The 26,412-nt window shown below is 42.2% G+C and overlaps 1 protein-coding gene across 1 annotated transcript in view; it reads right to left on the bottom strand.

The window, feature by feature from the left end:
• Nucleotides 1–13,513: 13,513 nt before the first annotated feature.
• The window catches only part of LOC127622235 (disks large-associated protein 2-like), a 161,561-nt gene continuing 148,662 nt past the window's right edge, over nt 13,514–26,412 (bottom strand). The window contains exon 12 of the mRNA XM_052096264.1: nt 13,514–13,564. The gene's annotated coding sequence lies outside the window, so the exon portion shown is untranslated. The remainder of the gene's footprint in view (nt 13,565–26,412) is intronic.

The following is a 26,412-nucleotide window of genomic DNA, read 5'->3' as shown; positions in this document are numbered from 1 at the left end:
ACACCCAGTCACTTGTGGAGACCACCTCTCACCGTATCAACTCACAGAGGTTGCCGAGTTGCAGATATGTTTTCCCCTCTACTAGGTCGTATGAACATCATCCAACACCACATCGAGACCGAGCCGGGAGTGTTGGTACATAGCCGCCCCTATCGTCTGCCTGAACACAAAAAGAAAATAGTTTGGTAAGAATTGGATGCGATGCTCGATATGGGCGTAATAGAGGAATCCCACAGTGATTGGTCCAGCCCAGTTGTTCTTGTTCCTAAGAATGACTGGTCTGTATGCTTCTGTGTGGATTATAGAAAAGTCAACGCGGTGTCTAAATTTGACGCATACCCAATGCCCCGTTAGGTACTGCTCGACTTTGTTTGACTACTGTTTTATTCGACTTTGGATTTAACAAAGGGTTATTGGCAGATCCCCTTGACACAAATTTCCCGTGAGAAAAGCCTTCGCAACGCTGTTCGGATTGCACCAATTTGTGACTCTTCCGTTCAGTTTGTTTGGGGCCCTGGCTACGCTTCAGCGTCTCATGGACCGTATCCTCCGGCCGCATTCGGCTTACACGGCACATGCAACATCTGAGGGCGTTCCTGAGGTCGCTGCGGCGGGCAGGGCTCATGGAAAACCCCCAGAAGTTGGTGATTTGGGCGTGTGGAGGTACAGTATCTGGGGTTCCACTTGGGTCATGGCCAGGCGCGTCCCCAAATTGACAAGACCGCGCTGATTGCGACTTGCCCAAGACCTAAGACCAAAAAGGGGGTGAGGCAGTTCCTGGGGCTGGCTGGCTATTATAGGAGGTTTGTGCCTAATTATTCAGACATCACCAGCCCGCTGACTGACCTCACTAAAAAGGGCGCTCCAGACCCGGTCCAATGGTCGGAGCAGTGCCAACAGGTTAAAGCTGCACTTTGTGGGGGGCCGCTTTTACATGCACCTAACTTCTCTCTCCCTTTTTTATTGCAGATGGACGCTTCAGACAGAGGGCTGGGGGCCGTACTCTCGCAGGTGGTTGAGGGGGAGGAGCGCCCGGTGCTGTACATAAACCGTAAGCTCTCCTTGAGGGAAACTAAGTATAGCACCGTGGAGAAGGAATGTCTGGCCATCAAGTGGGCGGTCCTCACGCTCCGATATTACCTGCTGGGGCGGGCCTTCACTCTCTGCTCGGATCACGCCTCACTCCAATGGCTCCACCGCATGAAGGATACTAACGCCCGGATCACCCGTTGGTATCTGGCCCTCCAGCCCTTTAAGTTCAAGGTGGTCCACAGACCGGGGGTGCAGATGGCTGTCGCTGACTTCCTCTCCAGAAATGGGTGGGGGAGTGGCAGGCAGGCTGGAATGTGCCCCAGCTTGAGTTGGGCGGTGGGGGTATGTGGCAGCGGGGGCGTGGTCAAGCTCCCGTCCGGGGGACCTGAGTTAAATTATGTCTAACACCTTGTAAAGAAGTCAATGGAAAGGAGGAGGCGAGAACCGGCTTTTCAATATAAATAATAGTTTTAATGATAAACATAAAAGACAAACACACACATGACGGACATGTCCGTAAACTATCTCTCTCTCTCCCACACAATCCTCCGCAGTCGGCCTTTATCCCTCTCGGAGGCTTGATTAGCCTGATAAGGGACCGGGTGTGTATGATCACGATTTGGATTGTTTGGATTGTTTGGACAGTTTGGATTGGTATTTAAAATAGTTTTGTGTGTGTTCTATTAGTTTTTTTTTCTTTTCTCCCCTTAGAAGTAAAACAGCAGTGCCCATTTGACAGGAGGGTAAATTGAGTATCCATTCTTTCTGACTGTGTTTTCACTGGGTGGATTCTTAATTTGGGTTGAGTGGAAATTATTATTATGGAGGAACTCCAGCAGCTTAGGGAGTTGGTGGCGCAATTGAAAGCAGAAAAGCTGCATCAAGAACATGCCCCTGCTGTATTACCTGGGCCGATTACACCCCCTAGTGAGTCTGGTGCATTGCCTGCTATGACCCAGTCTCAATTGGTTTGTGCTGATGCTGGCTTGCCTGAGTGATTTGTTTTTGTACCTAGGAACATAAAGTGCCCCAAGTTTAATGGCAAGTCAGGCATTAGCAAGTGGATTGAGGAGGCTCAAGCTTATATTCGCCATCTGTCCAATTCTGATAAGGCCTTCTTTTTGATTGAGCACCTAGAGGGATAGACATGGGAGGAGATCCGGTACCATCCTTATAGTGAATGGAGGGACCCGGGGAAATTTTTGCAGCGTTGCGTAAGGTGTATGGGTGTTACGCATCTCATGTGGCCTTTTCAAGAAAGCAATAGGAAGGTGAGACTCTGTTAGAGTTTTCCCTTGCCTTAATAGGCCAAATAACTGTTACATTATTAGAGGTGTGTAGTGAAGCGATTAGATGGGAACAAGAAGGGATGCCTGGGGGTGCGAGGGGTCATGGTCAATCCATCCCGTTGTCTTATGATATTCAGTATGGGGTTCAGGGAGAATCACCTACTGCTGCATGTGGTACTTCGACACCCTCTGAAATGGGCGAATTGAGAAATGTTAAAAGCACAACAAAATCAGCAAATTCAGCTTACTCGGAGTTTCACTCTGTTCCAAGAGTCCCGCTCGCATAATTGATCCTCTCGTTATGGCTCTGTAATTTGCAGACATTGTCAACAGCTGGGTCATTTTGCTCGAGAATGTGATGAGAAACGTATTTCTCCACGTCCTCCATTGGTAGCTCCCCTATAATCACCTTTGCCTGTGGATGGGCAGCATCAGGCTCATCGGCCATCAGAAAACTAGTCCCCACCGAATTTTTCTGAGCCACAGCTTGGTTGGGGGGCCTATTGGCTCAGGTATTTTAAATGATGTTGGTTCTGGGCCCCATTTAATGTCATTGTGCCCTCATCTTGTGGTTTGTATTGGGGGGATCCCAATCCCTTGCATAATCGGCACTGGTTCTGTGGTGTCTACAATAACTAAAAGCTGTTTATTTAAGCATTTTGAACCATGGAGACAGGATCTCCTGCGACATTGTCAGTGGTTGCAGCTCAGGGTGGCTAATGGTCTTGCTATTACCAATATAGGATACATTGTGTTGGATATTGATTTGTGTGGTAGAGTAGTATTAGGTTGAGCTGTGTTGGTGGTCAAGGACCTTCCTTCTGGTTTGTGCGCTCAAGTTCCCGGTATTCTAGGGATGAATGTCCTTAGTCTGTGTTACCAGGAACTCTTTGCACAGCATGGCCCAACCCTCTTTAATCTACACTTACTATCCGATGCTCCTAGTGTTGTAATGCAGGCCTTACTGCACTGCCGGCAAATTAATTTACAAACCTCTGGGTCAGTGAGGGAGTTAAGGGTACGAGGTCATAGGACATAATGCGTTTTGGGCGGCATGATGCAAATCATAGTGGCAAAGTGTGGTGAACATTATTCTGGTGAGGCTGTGCTGTTTGTACCTCTTGATTTGGGCCTCAATGCAGGGTTTCTGGCATCACCAGCCCTAGTACCAGTGATTCGAGGCACTGTTCACTTACCATGGTGGTTAATGTAGGCACTGTGGATGCATTGTTGTATCCTGGCCTGCTAATAGGTACTTGGAGTAGTGTCTCTGTGACTAGTTTGCCCAGAAGGATTACAGTCGTTAAGACAGTGGCCGCTACTGTTAGCTCCCATGACTTTCAGAGCGAACCCATGGTTCCTGAACAAATTGAGTCTGTTGATTTGACTGCTGTGTCACAGGACGAACAAGATCAGGTTAGGGTACTGCTCCGAAAATACCAGTCATTGTTTTTGGCTTACGATGGTGATTTGGGGTGTACTGACCTAATTTCTCATGTCATCCCTCTTACAGATGATACCCCAATCCAGCAGAGGTTTCGGCGGATACTGCCTTCCGAGTATGATGTTGTAAAGACTCACATCAACCAACTTCTGGAGGCTCAGGTAATAAGGGTAAGTTGTAGTCCTTACGCTTCCCCAGTTTTCCTGGTCAAGAAGAAGTCTGCCTATCTGTGTAAACTACCGGCAATTGAATTCAAAGACTCAGAAGGACGCATTCCCTTTGCCTCGTATTGAGGAATCATTAGATGCCTTAACCCTCTGGGGTCGATGGACGAGCCAGCGTGTCCTACTGGATTTTTTGTCATTACAGTGGAAACAACATAAAATTCTCCATAATTTTGGGGCATACAGATAAGTGTAAGACATCATTAGAGACTATAAAGTGTCTACTTTTATTTGTGTACACTTACAATAACAACAAAATCTTGTGATTTTATAAAATAAAGAAAATAAAAAGGGTGAGCTGTAAGCAGTCTCTGGGTTTGCGAGCATATATCTGAAACACGTCACAAAAATGAACTGAAACTCTGCGAATATTTATCACAAAGAAAGCTTAAAATGTCTACTTAATAAAACAATTCAAATTTAAAACAAATATTCTCCTGCAATGTAATCTGTATGAAACAAAGCGATGTACAGTTTTCCTGGCTCAGCTCATTTATCTCTAATGTGATCCCACCCACCAGCGTGCTATTCATACACAAATGTGCTGAGGTGATCAATGCAAATGGTAAACGCCCCCGACTGTGCCTTGAAAACATATAGTGCATTCATTTTTCTGCATGCTTGAAAGACAGCATGATACACAAGTAAGAATACTCCTGGATAGTGACGAAGAGTTCCAATTTTCCTCAAAAGAAGAGAGGGAGCGATGAACGTTTGTATTTTGAAGAGTGACTTGATCCAGCCAAGGATACAATTTCAGACGAGTAAGTCATTTAGTTTTAATTAGTTGACATGCTATTTTATATAAACATGTACATATTTTACACTAGTGGGACTGTTTCCACACTTTCCAGCCAGGATTCAGAGTATTGACATTTGAAATATGTCCTAATAAGCAAGTTTTAGTTACATGTAAATGTTGTTTTGGCTAAAGCAGGTATTTAAATTGTATGCTGTATGATATAAATATGATATAAAAATAATATGAATGTTTTGATTATATTTTAACTAGTGTTTATGCTGCCTCATTATCATCAACAAAGCTTGTGCTTGCAAATATGGGTTCAGGTTAAAGGAGTAAAATGCACTTTAAATATGCCAATATTAGAAAATCACCATCTTATAATGATTTCTGAATGATCATGTGACACTGAAGACTGCAGTAATGATGCTGTAAATTCAGCTTTGATCACAAATTGCATTTTACAATATATTCAAATAGAAAACTGTTTACAATATCACTGTTTTTACTGTATATTGGATCAAATAAATGCAGTCTTTGTGAGCATAAGTGACTTCTTTTAAATGGTAGTGTAGGTCTAAAATTAAGTAAAGTCTTTATGTAAAGAAAATGTATAGTCAGATTACTTCTTTTAACTTAACTTGATTTTGATCATTAAGTCTCCTCACATTCATTCTCTTTCTGTCACATTCCTCATTGATAGGCCCAGGGGAGGGGTCTTTTGTCTCCTCAGGTGTGAATTACTATCCATATACATCATAGTTCACGCCTCCTCGAATATGACCTTTCTAACAGTAAAAGTGTCTTACAAAAGTTAAATTACTATATTGTTTTGTATGAATGAGTGATCAGGATTGCTTTCACATAATTTTTTAGCAAAAACTCTAGGCTACAAGATCCAGTTCTCAAAAGGCTTGTGGACAAATGTTTAGTATGTCTTATTTCAATGACTTAAACATTTAGTTTTTTCAAAAACCATGCATAAATGTTATTTTCTCAAAAATACAAACATGTACACATGTTGCTCACATATTGTTGTAGCCCAGTTTGTGTTGAATACAGTGTTATCAGACTTTAGCCATTAATGTGTTTTTAAGCAACTGAAAAAAGCACAAATGTCAAGGCATGTCAAAACTTCTCCAGGGCCCAAAACACCCTCAGACCCCAGAGGGTTAACAGGAGCCTGTTCTTTTTCCACATTGGATTTGGCCAGTGGGTACAATCATGTGCCGGTCACCGAGAAAGATAGGGCCAAAACTGCAATTTGGGTTCTGCACTGCCACTAGTACCTTTCAACGTCTGATGGAGAGGTTGTTTGGAGACAAGCAACAGCAGTCTTTACTTTTATATGTTGATGATATAGTGGTCTTCTCTTCCTCAGTGGAGCAACATTTGGAACGACTAGATGTTGTGCTGAGTCGGCTAAAGCATGAGGGTTTGAAAGCTATGTTGGGAAAGTGCACTTTCTTTCAACAAACTGTAAAGTACTATGGGTATATCGTGTCATCTCAGGGTGTGGCCACGGATCCCAGTAAAGTGGAGGTTATGTAGGTAGTGGCACAGTGGCAATGTCCCACTAGCATCACATAGTTGCACTCTTTTCTGAGTTTTACAGGTGATTATTGCCGTTTTGTAGAGGGCTTTTCTAAGTTGTGGCCCCTATGCATAAGTTGATAGCTGTATTAAGTGGTAGTAGATCTCGGCAATGGTCAAAGCAGAGTGTTTCTACTGCTTGGACTGTTCAGTGCCAGGAAAGCTTTGATTCCCTGAAAGGTAAGTTCACCACAGCCCTGGTTCTGGAATATTCAGATTTCTCCTTGTCTTTTAACTTGGAGTAGGACATAGGGGGTTGGGAGTGGTTCTCTCCCAAGATCAGGGAGGTAAGGCGAGGCCAATTGCTTACACGAGTCGCAGTCTTAGGCCCACTGAGTGCAATACATCAGCGATAGCTTAATGAGATTTCTGCCGCTCAATAAGACACCATATTTCTTGATGTTTGGCCAGAAGCCACATCTTCTGCTTTATTTCTTGCTTGGTAGGACTCAGGAGACCACAGCAGGTAATGTTCATGATTGGGTTAGTCAGACCAGGTTGCAGGTAGCATTTGAAGGAGTTCAGTCCCAAGGGTAGATCGTTGAAACCCTCAATATGATCTGCACGTCCATGATGCCCACTGGGGGAGGGTCATTTGGTTTATCTCCGTGATTATGGCATGAGAGGCCAGTGGTGTATCAGGTCGTCAGAGCACCCAGGGAGGGGGGCTCCGTGTATAATATTGCACCTTGTAGAAGATCTGGGTAAAAGAAGGCAGGCCCATAGGTCATTGTTAAAGCTCAGATTCCAGGACTCTCTTCATTCCCCCATTCTCCCATTTCAGCCCATGTGGTTTGAATTAGTGTTTTTTTTAAGTACATTTTGTATTTTCCCTATTTTGTGTGTAATGTGTTTCTGTAATACAGACATACATTTCCTATGTATGTCTGTAATGCTCATTGAGCAATATTACTTTCAGTTGTTATTTTTGTTGAATAATAATTTTCTTTAGGACTTATTTTCTTTGTTATTTGTGTGGGAACTTTACAAATTTTTGTGTCTCTGTTTTTATTCGTTACATGAGCTGAGGCCTGAAGAGCAGGGGGTTGGACTGCTGGTGGCAGTGTATCATTTTCCCTTTTGTGCTGTGCTGTGAATCACCATTGATTCGGCATGCGTGCATGTGTGTGACTTTTTTTGTTTACATTTTTGGTTGCTGATAACCTTCATTCAGCCTACTCCCTGCTGACAAGCCTCAGTCTCATAATTGTGTTTTTTTCTTTTTCTTTTGTTTTTCTGTCAACCCGATACTGAAGATGTTGTGATACCTGTACATTTTAATAATGTATTTTCTCAGTGCTGATTTACTATTTACTGATTGTGTGTTGTGCCCCTTGCATAGGGCAATACATGTTTTAGACTCTTGTGAAACAAAGAAACCATTATTTTGTACACCCGCATCTCCTGCCATGTTAATGGAACTGGGATTGCATGGCCTTATTATTGGTCTTCACTTGAATATTCCCAGGGCGGATGTTCCTGGGTGGCGTAGTCGTTAGTTTAACATTGGAGTGTGAATTCCTTGTATCCTTCTTTGCCACAAGTGCATAGTGTATATTGTAAGTGCATGGTGTATAGTGCATCATTTGGGACCCAGCTTGGGTACCAGAAATGAGTATAAAAGAATAAGCAGGAGGCAAGAGGAACTGCAAGAGCCTAGTTTATCATGATTTCCCTTTCAAAGACATGTAAGTGCACAGTAGGGATGTCAAACAGGATGGGTCCTAATCGTTTCGACATCTGATTTAATTACCATTGATCCAATGAAACAATGTTTACTCAAGAAATACTTGAAGATTAATTGTCATTGTTTCGATGTGAAATTTATATAAGCATTTCATTTTAACTGTAATAAAATTGTGTACAATAACATAAGCTATTACTTTTGGTATTGCAATTGGTAAAGAAGTGAGAAATTAAACTGGCAATGGTTTTGAATACTGATTTTACTGTAATACGGACATTTTGGTATTAATGTGATTACTTCTTAGGATAGTTGATTATTAGCTGTTATATAACAAGTACAAGTAAATACTGTTGGACATCAAAGACATTATAAGTGACTTGGTCCAGCATTTGGATTTTGGTTCATCCCAGGTGTAATAAGGTAGCCATGTTATGGATCTAAAATCATAGTTTTTGTTCAAGAACAATTAGAAAAATTAGCAATTTTCTCTTACAAAATATCCACATCCCTATAACAGTGGGGTGGTAAAGTTAAGGTGCTCTATGGTCAAGGGTTCAAATTAGTAAAAAAATAAATAAATAAATAACCATGGCACTCATTATTATTCATATTACATTAAAAAGTGTTCATTATTCCATGGTTGTAGATAAAGGAGTATTAAATGTTTTGTCTACAGCCAGCTTTTGTAATATTATAAGAATGGTTACACACACACACACACACACATACATACACACACACACACACACACTGTGTGTGTGTGTGTGTGTGTGTGAGAGAGATATATATATATATGTCTAACTACAATTGTACTTGTATATATACTCTAAAATTACCCCATGTTGTTACAGCTGTCACTGTAAATTTACAGTAGAAAAATGTATGTTTACTATAAATATGTGACTGAGATTACAAGAGCAACTGTGAAATTATATGTACTGGTGTACATTTTACAGTAAATTAGAGCATTTGCTGTGAAATTCAAGTCACTAAAATAACCAGCGGAGGGCGGGCCGGGTGGTGATTCTACACACCCGGTTCCTTATCAGGCTAATCAAGCCTCTGAGAGGGATAAAGGACCAGGTGTGTAGAATCACCACCCGCCTCTGCCCTTCCACAAACCACAGGTCAGATTTTTCGTGGTGTAATATAGTGCATTTGTATAAACCTACTGTTGCTGTAAATTCAGTACTCACATGCTGCATTAGTCTTTCCACTTTTGTTAATTTAATGTGTCATGTTATCAATAAAACTTTCATCAAAATAACTACCCACAGTTTATCATAATGTAACTAAATGTATTTATTGTACAATAAAGCCTCATTTAATAGTAATAAGCACTTTCCAGAACATGCTCATTAGTCAAATAAATAAAAGAAACGAGGTCAAGATTTCACTATAAATGAAGGTATGCTTAAGCTTTGCAAATAGGACAAAGAAAAAAAGAGGGAAAAGGACATAATTCTGGAAACAAGTACCACTGAGAGCAGCATCAATTAATTATCAGCCATACAGGGAATTAAAGGGACACATCCCTAGACTGTGACTGAACTTCAGTCATAAACTTGAAACAAACTAACACAAAAGAAATGGTCAGAATTGTGTTTACCTTTAAATTGCAAATACATTAAACAGCAAGCATTCCAAGTCCAAGACATTCCATGTACTTTAACTTGAGCATGAACTTAACATATTGGTCAGAGCTGTGTGCATTGGAATACATTTTTTAAATGAGAAGCCAAGTCCATCAGCTTTCGAAGCAGAGTGCATACATGTGGTATATTCCACACATTTTCTTGTCTCGCTTACCAGCACCCACATTTGATCCAGTTTCTGGGTTAATTCCTACAATTCCTCTGTAAAAAAAGACAACCACAACATCCAATTAACAAAAAACAGCATATCCTCATGAAACAATATAATACAAAATTTGTCAGACACAGCAAGTGTCATTTTAATCACTTAATCACATGATGATAGAGAACGTCTCGGTTACGTACGTAACCTCGGTTCCCTGAGATGAAGGGAATGAGACATTGCGTGGTAACGCATATGGGGAGTGCCTTCATACAATACCTATTTGAAACCTCTCTATAATAACGCCAATATTTTTGTATTGGCTATGGTGTTTGAGCCCCGCTTGTTTTGACGTCTCAGGGAACCGAGGTTACGTACGTAACCGAGACGTTCCCTTGTGACTCAGTCCACTTGACATTGCGTAGTAACGCATATGAGCAACAGAATCCCATCATGCCACACTACACATAAGTAACATACTGTAACTTCCCAGAGAGTAAACATGGCGGCACAGCCTTATGGGACAACGACCGCCATGAGCATGCCGCAGTGTGTGATCCTCGTGATGGCCAGGAGGAGAGCGCTCATAACGAATATATGAACTATAGTCATATATTATAATTAACTATTTATGAACCCAGTCAGGAAGGGAGTTTATATATAATGAAAGTGCTTGTGACTTTATGGTAATTATAACAGCCTGAATGCAGGTTGTGTAAATGATGGGGAGCCCGTACTTATAGAGGAAGGGCATAAGTATATATATATATATATATATATATATATATATATATATATATATATATATATATATATATGGCCAATGAAGTGCTCTAAAGAGAGAGGACTTGTGAAGAAAGAGGCGTTACGTCTAGGTTGTAAAACCTTGCAAATGTGTTTTGAGAGGACCATCATGCTGTAAAACATATGTATTGTAAGGACACACCATTCATCCATGCTCATGAGGAGGCTATCCCTCTAGTTGAGTGTGCTTTAACACCAATTGGGCAAGTCTGACCATGCGACTCATAAGCCAGGGTAATTGCATCGACAATCCAGTGAGAAAGTCTTTGCTTAGAGACGGACATTCCCTTTGTACGTCCTCCATAGCATACAAAGAGCTGATCAGAGAGATTAAACTGGCGCGTATGCTCAACGTATGTGTTTAGCGTCCGCACAGGGCATAACAAATGCAATGATTGTTCCTCGTCTGAATTAAATTGAGGGAGGGAGGAAGGCCTGAAGGTGAACCACCTGCGCTTTGAAGGGTGTGGTCAGTGCCTTGGGTACATAGCCTTATATGGGTTTGACAGTGGCTCTTGAAAGACCGGGGCCAAACTCCAGACATGAATTGTCGACTGATAGTACATGCAGGTCACCTACCCTTTTATTGAGGCCAGAGCCAGCAGTAGTGCGGTCTTAATGGAGAGCATGCACAAATCAACAGAGTCCAAAGGCTCGAAGTGTGGGCCCTGCGAGAGCTTTTAGGACTAAAGTTAAGTCCCTAGTCGGGACTGTAGCCTGCCGAGGTGGGTTTTATCGTCTTGCTCCTTTAAGGAACTTTATGATGAATTCATGTTTGCCTATAGAGGCGGCGGTTTCATGTGCGTAATAAGCAGATATGTTTGCCACATACACTTTGAGCGTTTACGGGGTGAGTCCTGCATCGAATCGCTCTTGAAGAAATATTAGAATTTCATGTATAGGGCAGTTTACTTGGTCCTGGCTATGTGAGAGACATCAATCAGTGAAAACCTTCCAGTTTAGTGCATAGAGGCGTCTTGTGGACAGTGCTCTGGCTTGTAAAATGGTGTACATGACTGAACGCATCAGTTCTGGCATGTGTATTGCTCCCCGTTCAGGGTCCACCCATGCAGGTTCCACAGCTGGGGCTGGGGATGCCAGATTGTGCCCTGCGCCTGAGAGAGGAGATCCCTCCTCAGTGGTATTACCCATGGTGATCTGCACAGCATCTCCATTTCCGGAAACCATGGCTGGTTGGGCAAATAGCACAGTTTCCTTGTCCTCTCGGACTTTGCATATGACGGAGTGGTTCAGGGATATCGGAGGAAACGCATATTTGCGTTTCGCTGGCCATTTGTGTGCCATTGCATCCTGTCCCAACGGGGCTTGGGACTTCGAATACCAAAGGGGACAATGGTATTGTCGAGGCAAATAGTTCGATTTCTGGTTTGCCGAATATTTCCCAAATCCTCAACACTGTTTGAGGATGAAGTTTCCATTCACCCAACGGCCCCGCCGTTCCTCCTCGTGTGTACCCTCGGGTGGGAGGGTGCGAGAGGCTGAATCATTCCTCAGAACAAGGGCGATTCATGAGCGAAGCGACTTGAGACTCATGTCATCAGAGTGAGGACAGTCTGTCTCCATGAGAGCTGACTGCGTGGGTATGACCCAGACCGAAAACACAGCTCTCATGTTTGTCTGATGGCGGGATGTGTCTCTCACACAATGACCACTCACGGAACGACATCTTGAAAAATACACGAACAAGTAAGTGGCTCTTTTAGATAGATATATATATATATATATATATATATATATATATATATATATATATTTAAATGTATATAATTTATATATCACACAAATTAATATTGCTTTTAAAAGGATACTTTACACCCTCCGACGTGCTGCGTAGAATCAGGATGTTGAGGTCCGTTCACCAGCAAACCGTCAAGCGGTGAGGTGGAGAGATGTTCGCCGGAACACTGCAGGGGAGCGGAGAGTCTTGTCGTTGCCGTGAAGATTCCGTCCGCTGGCTCGTCTGTGTCAACGGAAAAAGGTAGAGGGCTTCGAGACAAGAGATGATTGCTGTATTGAAATAAGAAATTCTGAGGAACTGCTGTCTTTGCACCTGTTATTATAGCAGTAAGTTTCGCGCCAAAACAGGCGGGGCTCAAATACCATTGCCAATATTAAAATATTGCCGTTATTAAATAGAGGTTTCAAATAGGTTGTGTATGAAGGCACTCCCCATTTGCTTTACTATGCAATGTCAAGTGGACTGAGTCATAAGGGAACCATATTTAATTTCCTTTAATGACCTTTAATATTACCTCAGTAGACCACAGCATAACATAACATATTACCCCCAAAGCAGATATCATTAAAATGTTATCAGAATTTGTTTTAATATTTAACCTACTTTAATGTTTACAACAATATAACAGTTGTACAGATTATGTGTGTATGACACAGATTATGTGCAGAATTTGGCATTATTGTGAAGCTGAGTATTTGGTGTATTTTTGGAGAGCTTTATGCTGGGATTCCATCAAATGTTTAGCATTTTTAAAAGCACATTCCCAATTCCCAAAGCATTTTAAAGTTTCCAGCCAAGGCACAAGATGCTGAGGAGCAAGCAGATAAATTAGGTAATGTAGAACATGAAGAATTTGAAAGATCCTGGGGGTCGAGCAGTTGGCTTATTCTAACACAATTAATCAATAGACAATTTTCAAATGCCAATTAGTAACAAGGCCATTTCAGAAAGGCTTTTTTCTGTGTATATGAAGAGCAATTTAAATACCTTCACATTTCCAGGCATTAAGCAGTTTGCGACATTGGATAGGCCTGAAGTATTCAATGAGGTCTTCTTCCTTCACAAAGTGGAGGTCAGATTTTGTTTCAACACCATTAGCAGTTAGCCCATGGATCACATTTTTGAGTGTTTCATCAGATAGACCAGGTAACGAGGAGCAAAAGGAGAGTTTTATCTCCTCTAAACTGGGATACCTTAAAAAGATGGAAAAGAGTGGTGTAACACAATCACAGACAAGCCACATGTTTTGTACACCTGGTCAGGGTAATAATCGAATAGTTCCTCCTGAAGTACACAGACAAATCTTGAGTCCTCATCTTTTATACCGAACACACCCAAATCCACCAACTGCACTGTATGCCAATTCTCAGACACAAAATAAACCATGGAAGTCTGGTGAACAAGAATTTGTTTAATTCTGCCAACCGCCAAGCCATCATCATTTTTGGCCATAAGAACAACCATGCCTTTCCTGTACTTTGTTCCTTTTAAAGTGATTTCAGTTGCTACAAAAGTATTCCCTGGCTGAAACTCAAATTGAGCAACTGATTCCTTAATCATGTAATTTTAATCATCTGAATAATATTCAGAGCCATTGTAACTTGTACAGAAATCTGAAATAGGTTTCCAGCACTTAAGTAGGCCTGGAGAAGCTGGTGCTTTTCTGCAAGTGTTGCACATACGTTTTTGAAGTTACGCAATTTTCTAGCACATTGCTTGAAATCGTTATGCTAGCTCTCAAACTGCATAGTTCATAAGTGAATGAGTTGCCCAAATTGTGTCATAAGCTCTGGGTAATGGCACAAGTAATGATGTTTAGGCTTGAGAGGTACAGAAGGGAAAGTCACATATCTAAAATGAATGTACTCATCAATGAGCACTTTTAGATAAGCGACCTGATCTGCCAGTATCACTGGTGCACAAATTAGGTCTACAACATGTCTAAGGAGTGGAACAAGCTGCCAAACTGCTGATTCTGGATCCTTAATCCTGTGTCTCACAATAACCGGTAGCAGTCTTAGCAGACACCAGTTCTGAACAGCATGACCACAATGCTTCTCAATCCCTGAATAAATCTCAGCTGATTTATTGGCAGCATTGTTTCCTGAGTACTCAAACTGTTTAACATAGCGACTAAGCTCTGTGAAAGTGAAGCATTTCTCTTTACTTGCCAACTAATCTATGTTCAGCTTATCATATCCCAAAGCAGTCATGGCCAAGGCAGGGGGGCAAGCTAGGCTTACAAACATGACAATAATTCAGCTGATTGAAAGGAGAGTTAAATTTGACTCCATCTACTACATTATTGCCACTGGCAGTAAGTTCCTGAATGTTTCTCTGATAAGACTATACAGTTTGATTTATAGCAGGTTCCAAAGGTGTGGCCTGATATGTGTTTCTATCAATGGTGCAATACCTGCAGAAATGTAAGCTTCTACTAAAGTTCTCTACAAAACCACCACCTAGGTTGTCACCTACGATGGAACACAAAGAAGCTTTCAAAGTTTTGCCATCATTCACAAAAACATCATTCTCATCAAGAACTTTGAGAACTTCAATCAGTGATCTGAAAACATGAGCTTGTCCAAAGTGCTTAAAATCTTGCTCATTACACAGAAGAAAAAGTTGCATGAGGTCTATGTTTGACCTGTTGTGGGGTAAAATATATGACAAGGTAAGATAAACTGACAGCAATTTGTGTTTATTCCTAGCTGAACCCAAAGGATTTACAACCTCAAATTAATCCTGGTAAATTATCAAACCCAGAGATGATGGTCAGTTTGAAACAGGACATTTTCTAAAAAGTTCTTGCCATCTTTTAAATCTCGAAATAGTCCATTTCAGCTGTTTGTGAGTGCATCTGTTCATACTGATCCCTCACAGACTGGCACTGAAACAGCACTGATGGCCCGCTTAACTGGGACATATTGAGCAAAGCACTCTTTCCCATTTCATTCACTAACCCCTAGAAAAACAGAGACTGGCTCAACATAGTGAAAATCAGACTTGAAAGCAATTTTTCTCCTCTGAGCTGTGCTTAGAACCCCACTATTACAAGCTGTCAGCAAATCCTCCCTAGACAACTCAATCAATCACATCTTTAATCCTCGTCTCTGGTAATTCAAGCAAGGCAAGCTTTTCTCTCAGTTTGGTAAGAAAATAAGACATACCAATGTCAATTCTTCAGGCAATGCCTTGAATGGTAGATTCAGGTAATAACAATTTAGCTTGCAGTTTCAGATAGAAAATGGTTACATTTCTTACAAATTGAGATTAATCTACAACTTCTGGAAAATTGTGCTCTACAACCTCTGCTCTCTCACTTTCAGATACAACATCAGAAACTGGAATTTCCATGGCCAAAGCAGGCTCTACCAACTGATCTACAGAGCACTTTTATGTGACCGTGATACATGTGATGCAAATGTAGATCTCATATTAAATGTCCTGTTGCACCCGAATGGGCATCCAGGCCTGACTGGATATGGCTCTTCAAATGAGATAAAAACCGTGATAGGTTTCCACATCAATCTTCACAAAAGTCTACATGGCATTTAAATGTTTTATAACACATCTGTGTCTGAGACACTTTAGTAGACCTGTGATGTTCCCCATGATGTCTATTTATGTGGGACTTCAATGAAGAAAACTATTTTAAAAATCATCAGTCAGGCACACCACATCTAAATTGTGAATTAAGCATATTTCTATGCAATTTCATATGCTGCACAAAACTCAAAATGTACTGCTCTCATAGTTACTAAATAAAAAATAAAATAAAAATAAAAATATATATATATAAACAAATGATAAAAGCTATTTATATTCATCATGGCACCCTCATGGGGAACAAACACTGGCTAATTAGTTGGTCCCATAGTGAACGGCTTAGCTGTAGTAAGCTAACCACATTCCAGTAACATAAAACCCACATAATGTAACCTGTTTTCCATTCAGAGATGACTAACAGTTTAATATGTTAAAATACCAGCAAGGGTACTGTTTTAGTCTAAAATAATGTTATACCAAACGTTGTAAAACATTTTTTAAAGTAATATTTCGTAAATTGCACCCCTGTCACACTTTCACAATGGAGAAAATAGCCAGATATACGTGGCAAATATGTCACTTTGGACTCAAGTAGCAAACTCAGGAGCAAAAAAGATGACAGATAACCTAGATTCCCACTGTTGCAATATTACATAATAAAAATAATAGTTATGAACTGAAAGATCTCGATGAGTGGTAAAAGAATGATTGGATGAAACAGGAATTCACATTTCATGTGTGAACTGCAGCATCAACTGCACTCACCTTCACTACTGTGTACCTCTCATACTCCCTCGGTGCGGTCCTCCTCTGAAGTAGTGTATGCGCATACATGTCAGATGTGTGAGAAGTGGAATCGCCTTTTGGCCAGCACGCTTGAAAGTCTGCTGCTGATGAAGACATCACGTGTACCGTGCTAAGCCGATGTCGTTCTCCATCCATGTGTATGTTTGTGAAATCCAACAGAACTACTAGATAGATGACAACAACTACAGAACTACTTAAACTACTAGATGTGTATATTATATAAATAATTGCCAGAGTCTAAATGGCTAATTTCTTGGAAAAATTTCAACATTTTCATTGCACACATGATCGTATAACAAAAGGATAATGGGATAACATGCTCCCAGAATTCATAGAAAAATACAATAGCAGTAATTAAAAAAAATAAATCTTATTGTAAATCTTTACAGTCAAATTCACAGCAATTATTGATCATGCTCCCAGAATACTGTAAATTGTAAAAAAAACAACAAAAAAAACAACAACAATTGTTTAATGTAAATAGTTACTGTAAAATTTACAGCAATTGTTTACAGTATATATATATATATATATATATATATATATATATATATATATATATATATATATACAGCTCTGTAAAAAATTAAAAGACCACTGCAAAATAATCTCAGATTCTCTCAGAATCTGCCCGATCCTCCACCTGGTCGTCTAATGGTTAGACGGACACCTGAAGAGGCTTTCAAGCCACAGTGTCTAGCTTTGAAATTTGGTGTAGGACCGGTGATGATCTGGGGATGCTTCATCAAGGCTGGAATCGGGCAGATTCGTCAAGGTCAAGGCCACATACAAGGTTATCCTGGAAGAAAACTTGCTTCTTTCTGCTCTGACAATGTTCCCCAACTCTGAAGATTGTTTTTTCCAGCAGGACAATGCTCCATGCCACACAGCCAGGTCAATCAAGGTGTGGATAGAGGACCACTGGATAAAGACCCTGTCATGGCCAGCACAATCTCCAGACCTGAACCCCAATAATGAAAACCTCTGGAATGTGATCAAGAGGAAGATGGAAGGTCACAAGCCATCAATTAATTTTTGCGCCAGGAGTGGCATAAAGTCACCCAACAGCAATGTGAAAGACTGGTAGAGAGAGTATGCCAAGACGCAAGAAATCTGTGACTGAAAATCAGAGTTATCCAACAAATACTGACTTCTAAACTCTTCCTAAGTTAAAAAATCAGTATTGTGTCGTTTTCTTTGCATTATTCGAGGTCTGAAAACACTGCAGCTTTTTTGTTATTTTGACCAGTTCTGCAAGTAAATGCTCTAAATGAAAATATTTTTATTTGGAATTTGTGAGAAATGTTGTCAGTACTTTGAGTAAAATGAACATTTTTGTTTTCTATAAACACATATAAACAAAATTTGCTTGCTAAGCTACCAACTGCTCAACAAAAAAATTTGTTAAGCTAAGCTAAAAGCTACATCTCATAGAAAGTAGCAAGTCTACATTTAAGCAAATTTTTTTATTTTCAACCAGATGCACAGAGCATACTGTCCTAAGCTGGGTTTCCATCCAAAATGTTTCACATTTTTAAGCGCATTTCTAAAAATAAGACAAAGTCATTGTACATTTCCATTTACTGCATCATGGGCATTATTTTAAAGGATCAAGTATAAATCCTTTTATTAAATGCTGCCGGGAGACTCTCATATCATATAATATCTCATATAATGAGGGCTGAATTGGCTGTTACTCCGCCAGCCTCTGTATAATTGGTAGCGCCTGCGCACAAAATTGTTCTGGCTGATTTTGAGGACCGGTTGTGGGTTAAACACTTCTGAATATCATGAGCGATTGCCATCGCGTTTATGTGCATAAATGGTCAAAACGCGTCATCGTTGTGCAAATAAACTGTTTCCATAACCTTAATGCACATTCTGACTTATGCAAAACTCTAGAAAATCCACCTCTGTCTTCTGCATAAACTTTAAAGCAAATGTAGACAAATTATGCACATATCAAGCATTTCAATTAAGGATTTCTTATACAAATATAAAAATAGTTGGATGGAAATCCAGAAATAAACAAAGCATCTCATCACATGATGTTTATCTAAGCCATGGTACATTATATAGCAATAAAGTACGCGATATGAAATGTATGTGCATGTAAAAAAACATGATATTTATACATGCTACCTATACAAACCCATGTGGTCAAAATGAAAAATCACAATTTTAACATGAATTTTGCTACCTCTACAACCCATGTGCATTTGAACTTAATTTCCTTTGCACATTCCTGTATAAAAACTCATACATATACTGTTCAACTTATCCTGTAATTTTGTGTCTAGCTGTTGTTTTTCTGTATGTAATAGATCAGGGCTCTTCAACTACTTTCTTGCGGGGGCCAGATTATCCCGATGAAAACTTGGCGGGGTCCAACATTTTTTCCATATTTATCTTAGCTGACACTTTCATCGCAAGTAACACGTTATTTAAAAACAAAAACCATAATACAGTGCATTTATTCATATTAAAATAGTCACAGTGTATCCTGTATATTGAATTATACTTTTTAAAGGTCTGGCCATAAATTCCTTCATAAGATCTGGCCGAAGAACAAACATAACTTATACTCTTAACTAACAAATAACTTTACCTTAAAAAAAATAAAAAAATAAAATAATAATAATATAAATTTTAATATTGTTTACAAATTTTTAAAACTGAGGAGAAACATTTAGATCTCCCAAAGCCCACTCAAAATATCAACCCACATATGAAAACAATGATTATATAAACGTCATGTTTACTTAAGAAAGCATTTAAATGTCATTTTTCTTTTTGGGGAAAAAAGAGATAAAATGTTTATTCTTCCATTTTCTCTATTAATTATCCTATTCAGTGAGGAAAACATTTGTCCTGCAAATATTGTAAATTTGCACACAATAGCCAGTCCAGGAGACATATTTTTGTGTATGTAATCATTGGCAAAGAAGAACAAACTGAGTTGGTGCTCTTCGTGATTGAGAGTGCTGACTCACAGCTGTATAGAACGAAGTATAATCAGGATATTTGCAGGTTCAGTTTCACATTATAAATTTTTTAGGAGCCCTACAGTCCCTGAACAGATGAGACATAGTGAATAAAAAAAAATTTCAGCACATTTTCTTTGAATGTTCAGTTCCCCTTCTGTCGCTCTCTCCACGTTGTGTCGGAGAAGCGACACTATGGGTCTCTCTTGAGCGCCGATATATACCTCTGATCTATGAAAAAAGGCCAGTGAGAAGTTGGCAGACAGTATTTGTATACCCCGCCCCCGGACATACGGGTATTTAAGCGGGCAAATTTTTTCATTCAGAAAATTTCTTCAGAGCCGATGGTCGTGTATGCAGTTTGCTGCGAGTAACACACCAGTTCCTGTTATTCCGCTGACGCTCTGCATTCTGTTGGATTTGACGGCACACACAGCAGCTTTTCTCCTTCCTTGCACAGCTGTGCATTGTTGCCCCTGGGTGCTTCGACAGTGCAGACAAACTCGAAAGAGTTCCAAAGAGTGATTTTATTAAAGGAGTAATAATAATAACCCGCCCCCCTGGCACGCTCGTTGACTCCCATCCGTGCTCGAGGAAACAGCGGCTCGCCTCACAGCAAGTCTGCCTATCCTCTCGAGCTCAAAGCAGATGAGCTCACCGCTGCATCGGCGAGCGCGGTATCTGACGCTGAGGACTCCCCTGGGCTGCCGCTTTCGGACGCGAGGCTGAGGCCGACGCGCAGATGACCGACATGCTTTCCCGGGCCGCCGCTAGCGTGGGGTTGGATTGGAACCCTCCATCCTCCCCACAGCCATCACGGCTGGATGACTGGTTCCTGGGATCCGGGCGCCGCTCACAGCCTTGCCCCCCCGGTTCCGTTTTTCCCATAGGGCGGTTACACTCCACCTATGCCCCGGAAACCCTAGCACCTGGCGGGGACACCCTGTACTCCCCTCCAGGCCCTGTAGGACAACATCCTCGCTGAACGCTCTGAATCCAGCGCCGCTGGACGCGCCGCTTCGCCCTGCACGCCATGGCCCTCCTGCAAGTCCACCAGGCCAAGGCGCTCAGAAACATACACGGGGGTGGCCCTGATCCCGACGTGCTGCAGACACTCAGGCAGGCGATGGCCACGCTCGTGGTCCAGGAACGCCATCTGTGGTTGAACTTGGTCGAGATGCGTGAAGCTGACAAGACTTGCTTCCTGAACGCTCCTGTCTCTCAGTTCGGCCTCTTTGGCGACACCGTTGAGGACTTCGCCCAACAGTTCTCAGTTCTCGTGGTGAAGAAGCAGACGGAGACCATCTCTCACATCATGCCCCACTTCAAACCTGCCGCCCCGGGGCATGCCCCGTCTGCTCGCCGAGGGTGTACCCCTGCGGCTAAGAAACACTCTGCTCCGCCTCAACCCGGGCCCAGCTCTCAGCCCCAGCGTCGAGCACTCTGCTGGAAGCGCACGCCCCCTGTCTCACGGACCCCCTCGAGGACCCGGAAGGCTCCCAGGAGCTCCTGAAACAACCGACCCAGACTCCAAGACGTTAGCTCCGGAGGTGGTAACAGCCAGAAGGAGAATCTTGTGCGGTACCCACATACTCAAAAAAAGAGCTATTTCCTTTGTCTGTGGGTCACCTGGCCCACAAATGCCGTTCTCATGGCACTTTGCTTCCAGATCTCAACAGTCCCGGCTCCCTGAACGCGGTACCTCCGCCCTCAGCCCCATGACTGTTCCCCGGCCAGCCGGTTCAGACGAGTCTAGAGGACGCCAACATCGGACCTCCTCCTCAGTCACGAACCCGCCCCCTGCCGGGCGCGCAGAGCAAGGTAAGTGCTTTGAGTTTGTTCTCAGCACCAATGCCTCGGTACGCACCCCTGCCTTCCGACGCCATACTACCTGTTCCGCCTGCTGCGAAGCCCTGCCAGGTACGTCCAAAATACTCGTCCCCTTGGTGCCCCAAGCACAGAGTTTAGAGGCGTGGCTTTCACTGGCCAACCCGTCACGCTGGCTGCACCGGACCATTCGACTCGATTCGCAATTCATTTTGCCAGGCCTCCGCCCCCATTCGTTCCGTGTCCGTTTTTCCGCAGTACACGCCGAACATGCCAAATCCCTGTGCACGGAAATCGCCTCTCTTTTACTCAAAGATGCGATAGAGCCTGTCCCTCCAACCGAAATGAAGAAGGGTTTCTACAGCCCTTACTTCACTGTACCCAAGAAAGGCGGCGGCTTACGACCAATCTTGGACCTGCGAGTTTTCAACCGGGCTCTGTTCAAACTCCCGTTCAAAATGCTCACGCAGAAACAGATTCTGACTGGCGTCCGGCATCTAGATTGGTTCGCAGCGGTAGACCTGACGGTCGCTTAATTTCACGTCTCGATTCTGCCGCGACACCGACACTTCCTATGGTTCGCGTTCGACAGCCAGGCGTATCAGTACAAAGTCCTCCCCTTCGGCCTGTCTCTGTCCCCTTGCGTCTTCACGAAAGTCGCAAGGGCAGCCCTTGCCCCGCTCCCAGAAGCCGGCATCTGTATACTCAACTACCTCGATGACTGGCTCATCCTGGCCCCCTCGCGAGAGTTACTATGCGCGCACAGAGACCAGGTGCTCAGGTACCTCAGCCGTTTGGGACTTCAGGTCAACTGGGAAAAGAGCAAGCTCGCCCCGGTTCAGAGCATCTCTTTTCTCGGCATGGAGTTAGACTCAGTCTCAATGTCAGCACGTCTCTCCAACGAGCGTGAACAGTCAGTGCTGAAATGCCTCGCTTCCTTCAAGCCAGGCACTATGGTCCCTTTAAGATGTTTCCAAAGGCTCCTGGGGTATATGGCATCCTCCACGGCGGTTGCGCCACTGGGGTTGATGCATATGAGACAACTTCAACACCGGCTTCAGACTCGAGTCCCGAGACGAGCATGGTGCCACGGCACGCACCGTGTGATGATCACCACCTCCTGCCGCCAAACATTCAAAACCTGGACAGACCTCTGCTTTTTACGGGCAGGAGTACCCTTGCAGCAGGTGTCCCGACGTGTCCTGGTCACGACTGATGCCTCCAGATCAGGTTGGGGTGCCGTGTGCAACAGACACGCAGCTGTGGGCCATTGGAACGGGGCCCCGCTACACTGGCACATCAACTGCCTAGAGTTGCTGACTGTTTTCTTTGCCCTGAGGAAGTTTCTCCCATTAGTTCAAACATGTCCTGGTCAGGTCAGACAGCAACGCAGTGGTGGCGTACATAAATCGCCATGGCAGAGTACGCTCACACCACATGTCACGACTTGCCCGTCGTCTCCTCCTTTGGAGACTCAAGTCGCTGTGTGTCACTCACATCCCCGACAACCTCAATGTGATAGCGGACGCGCTGTCATGACAACGCTTGCCCAGTGGAGAGTGGAGGCTTCACTGTAGTGACACTAGAAACACCTCTGATCTTTGAGAAAAGGCCAATGGGAATTGGCAAGTTGAATTTGCATGCCACTCCCCTGGACATACGTGTATAAAAGGAGCTGGCTTGCAAACACTCATACAGATTTTTTCTTCGGAGCCGAGCACTTGTGTTCAGTGAGCTGAATTACTGTGCCGATCAATTCTCCTCTGTATCCAGTGAAGTTGTTGGATTTACGGTGCATTACAGCAGTTTCTCCCCCTCTTGCAGCGGTGTTGTGCAGAGAATGCCCATGGGGTGCTTCAGCAGCTAAAAGAGTAGTTTCTTTCTTATAAAGAGTATATTTCTTTACTAAAAGAGTGGCACTTATGAAGTTGCGTTTTTGCAGAGAATCCTTGTTTACCTTTTCTTATCATTTCACCACATGGCCAAAGGGATGCAGTACCCACATTTTCAAGAAAAGAGCGGTTTCCTCCCTTCCTGTCCGACTTGGCTACGCAATTCAGATGGACCTGTTCCCTTCCCGGGAATCCTCCCACTTCCCGCTCTGGTATGCCCTTACTGAGGCTCCCCTCGGTACAGACGCATTGGCACACAACTGGCCCTCTGGGCTACGCAAGTATGCGTTCCCCCAGTGAGCCTACTTGCACAGACGTTGTGCAAGGTCAGGGAGGACAAGGAGCAGGTCGTCCTAGTAGCACCTTACTGGCCCACCCAGACTTGGTTCTCAGATCTCACGCTCCACGTGACAGCCCCACTGACAAAATCCCCTGTGGAAGGACCTTCTTTCTCAGGGATAGGTCACCATCTGGCACCCGTGACCAGACCTCAGGAACCTACATGTCTGGCCCTTGGACAGAACGCAGAAGACCTAAGTGGCCTACCACCTGCAGTGGTAGACACAATCACTCAGGTCAGTGCTTCCTATGTGAGGCACCTGTATGCCCTGAAGTGGCATCTGTTCCCTAAGGGGACCAGCATGCATTCTTTGACAGTGAAACGTGCCTGGAGTTCGGTCCGGGTTACTCTCATGTGATACTGAGACTCCAACCGGGCTATGTGCCTAAGGTTCCCACAACCCCGTTTAGGGATCAGGTGGTGAACCTGCAAGCGCTGCCCCAGGAGGAGGCAGACCCAGCCTTGTTGTTGCAGTGTCCGGTGCATGCTTTGCGCATCTATTTGGATCGCACACAGAGCTTTACAAGCACCATGCGGCTCTTTGTCTGCTTTGGTGGCAGCAAAAATGGAGCACTGTCTCCAAACAGAGGATCGCTCACTTGGTCATTGACACCATTGCTATGGCAATATCACACCCAGAACGTGCCGCCCCCCTTGGGGCTACGAGCCCACTCTACCAGGAGTGTGGTGGCCTCCTGGGCCCTGACCAGTGTTGCCTCTTTAGCAGACAAGGTTGGTACTTTAGCAGGCGGGCTGGTACAACAAGCTTGCATTTCTCAGGAATCTTCCATATTATGGTGCGATTAATTGCGTTGTCAAATTAATCGCACTGAATTAACACATTAAAGCGACAGCCCTAATATATATATATATATATATATATATTAAGAAATAAATTAACAGTTTTGGCATTTAATAATTATTAACATTTTCTTGCATGTCTAATTTTATTAATGATATGCATGTTGCAGTAATGAGAATTAATATAACTCTATCCCTTTCTCTCACAAATGTAATTTATTAACTTGCATAAGTCACACAAATTGGGAAAGAATGCTTTTTTAAATTTTTATTTTCAAGTCAAGTGATGACTTATTTGGAACAAACGGAAACAAGCAGCACATGACAAAATGACAAAATACCTTTTTTGGCTTTCTTCAAAAAAGTTTAATAGGAGTTCTATATACAACAAATGATCATACTTAATATTCAATTATTCAAAAGAGGCAGATTGCTCAAATCTGAAATTAGGCGAAATACTGAAGCAAAACTAAAAAAGCAGAGAAGGACCAAACCCTTCATGGTATCCTCATCTGCAAAAGCCCCAACATTTGATATATTTAGAGATATGAATATGACTCAATAAATTGTAAAGAAAAAGGCAAATTAATTGTACAAATACCAAACCATTTGAAATTTTTTAAAACAACTAACAGCAATGAAACATCAAATCATACATTCATTTTCTTTTTTACCATCCTGCATGCTGTAACAGCTTTATAAAAAAAATCTAAACAAAAGTTCAAATCAAAACATTGGTTAGAGCAAAAAAAAAAAAAAAAAAAGATGAATAAAAGATTATTAATTTATCAATATATGTATTTTTTTTTATAAATATATGTATATTTGGCATTAGATTCATCCTCATTATTGATATATTTAATGATTAAAAACAAGTTTTAAGCTTAACCATTCTCAAAACTCTGTTATAGCCCATTTTATATTTTATGAGAGGTCTCACATATTCAAACAACTTTATTTTAGATGTGTCAAAGCAAAAAGAGAAAATCCCTCCCCTTGATGAATTGAGAAAATAAACTAGTTCGGTTCATTTTGTAGTTATTGACCATAGATGGGAAAATGAAGTCGCCAATTGTGAACACAATGGAACACTGCCTGGAATCCCATCTCACATTTAGAACAGAGCACCACAGACAGACCTCAACATCCTGTTCTGTCTGATTACGCAAAACATGTGTATATGTAAGGTATCATTATTTTAATATGTAGTCTACCAGCAAAATGAGGATGTCAAAGTGTGTCTGCACCATGATCATTTAATGAAATCATTCAGGTTATTGCTGTACAGATAACGACACAGTAGTCTGTACTGAACTTTAACACGGCTGAACACTCATACAGCTGCCTACAATACTATGATTTCTTTGCAGAGAAGCCTTAAATAGGATGACAAATGAAAAATGAGAGGAGGGTTTGTGGTTATTTTTGTTATTTATAAGCAATTGGCTTGACTGAAAAAGAGAATCTGCCTTGTTGGCGCAGACATTGAGGCCTTTTCAATAATGAACATATTGTTTTTTGTGTGAGTGTTTGTGTGTGTGTGTGTGTGTGTGTGTGTGTGTGTGTGTGTGTGTGTGTGTGTGTGTGTGTGTGTGTGTGTGTGTGTCTGTGTGTGCGTGTGTTGATTGTCCTGATAAAACCAATCTATGATATGAATCCAACACACCTCTCTTACAAATTAAGCACCAATTTTAACCTCTCAAATGTCTCAAAGAGATTTTATTTTAAACAGCTGTTTACATTGTTTGACATTTTCAGTTTCATTAAAATAAATAACAGCATTGTTCATAGAACAATAGCCATCTTTGCATTATGGAGCAAATGATCCTCAAAGAGAAGAA

This window comes from Xyrauchen texanus, chromosome 28 (genome assembly GCF_025860055.1).
Source record: "Xyrauchen texanus isolate HMW12.3.18 chromosome 28, RBS_HiC_50CHRs, whole genome shotgun sequence".
Taxonomy (NCBI): Eukaryota; Metazoa; Chordata; class Actinopteri; order Cypriniformes; family Catostomidae; genus Xyrauchen; species Xyrauchen texanus.
This window is presented reverse-complemented; position numbering and strand designations above follow the sequence as displayed.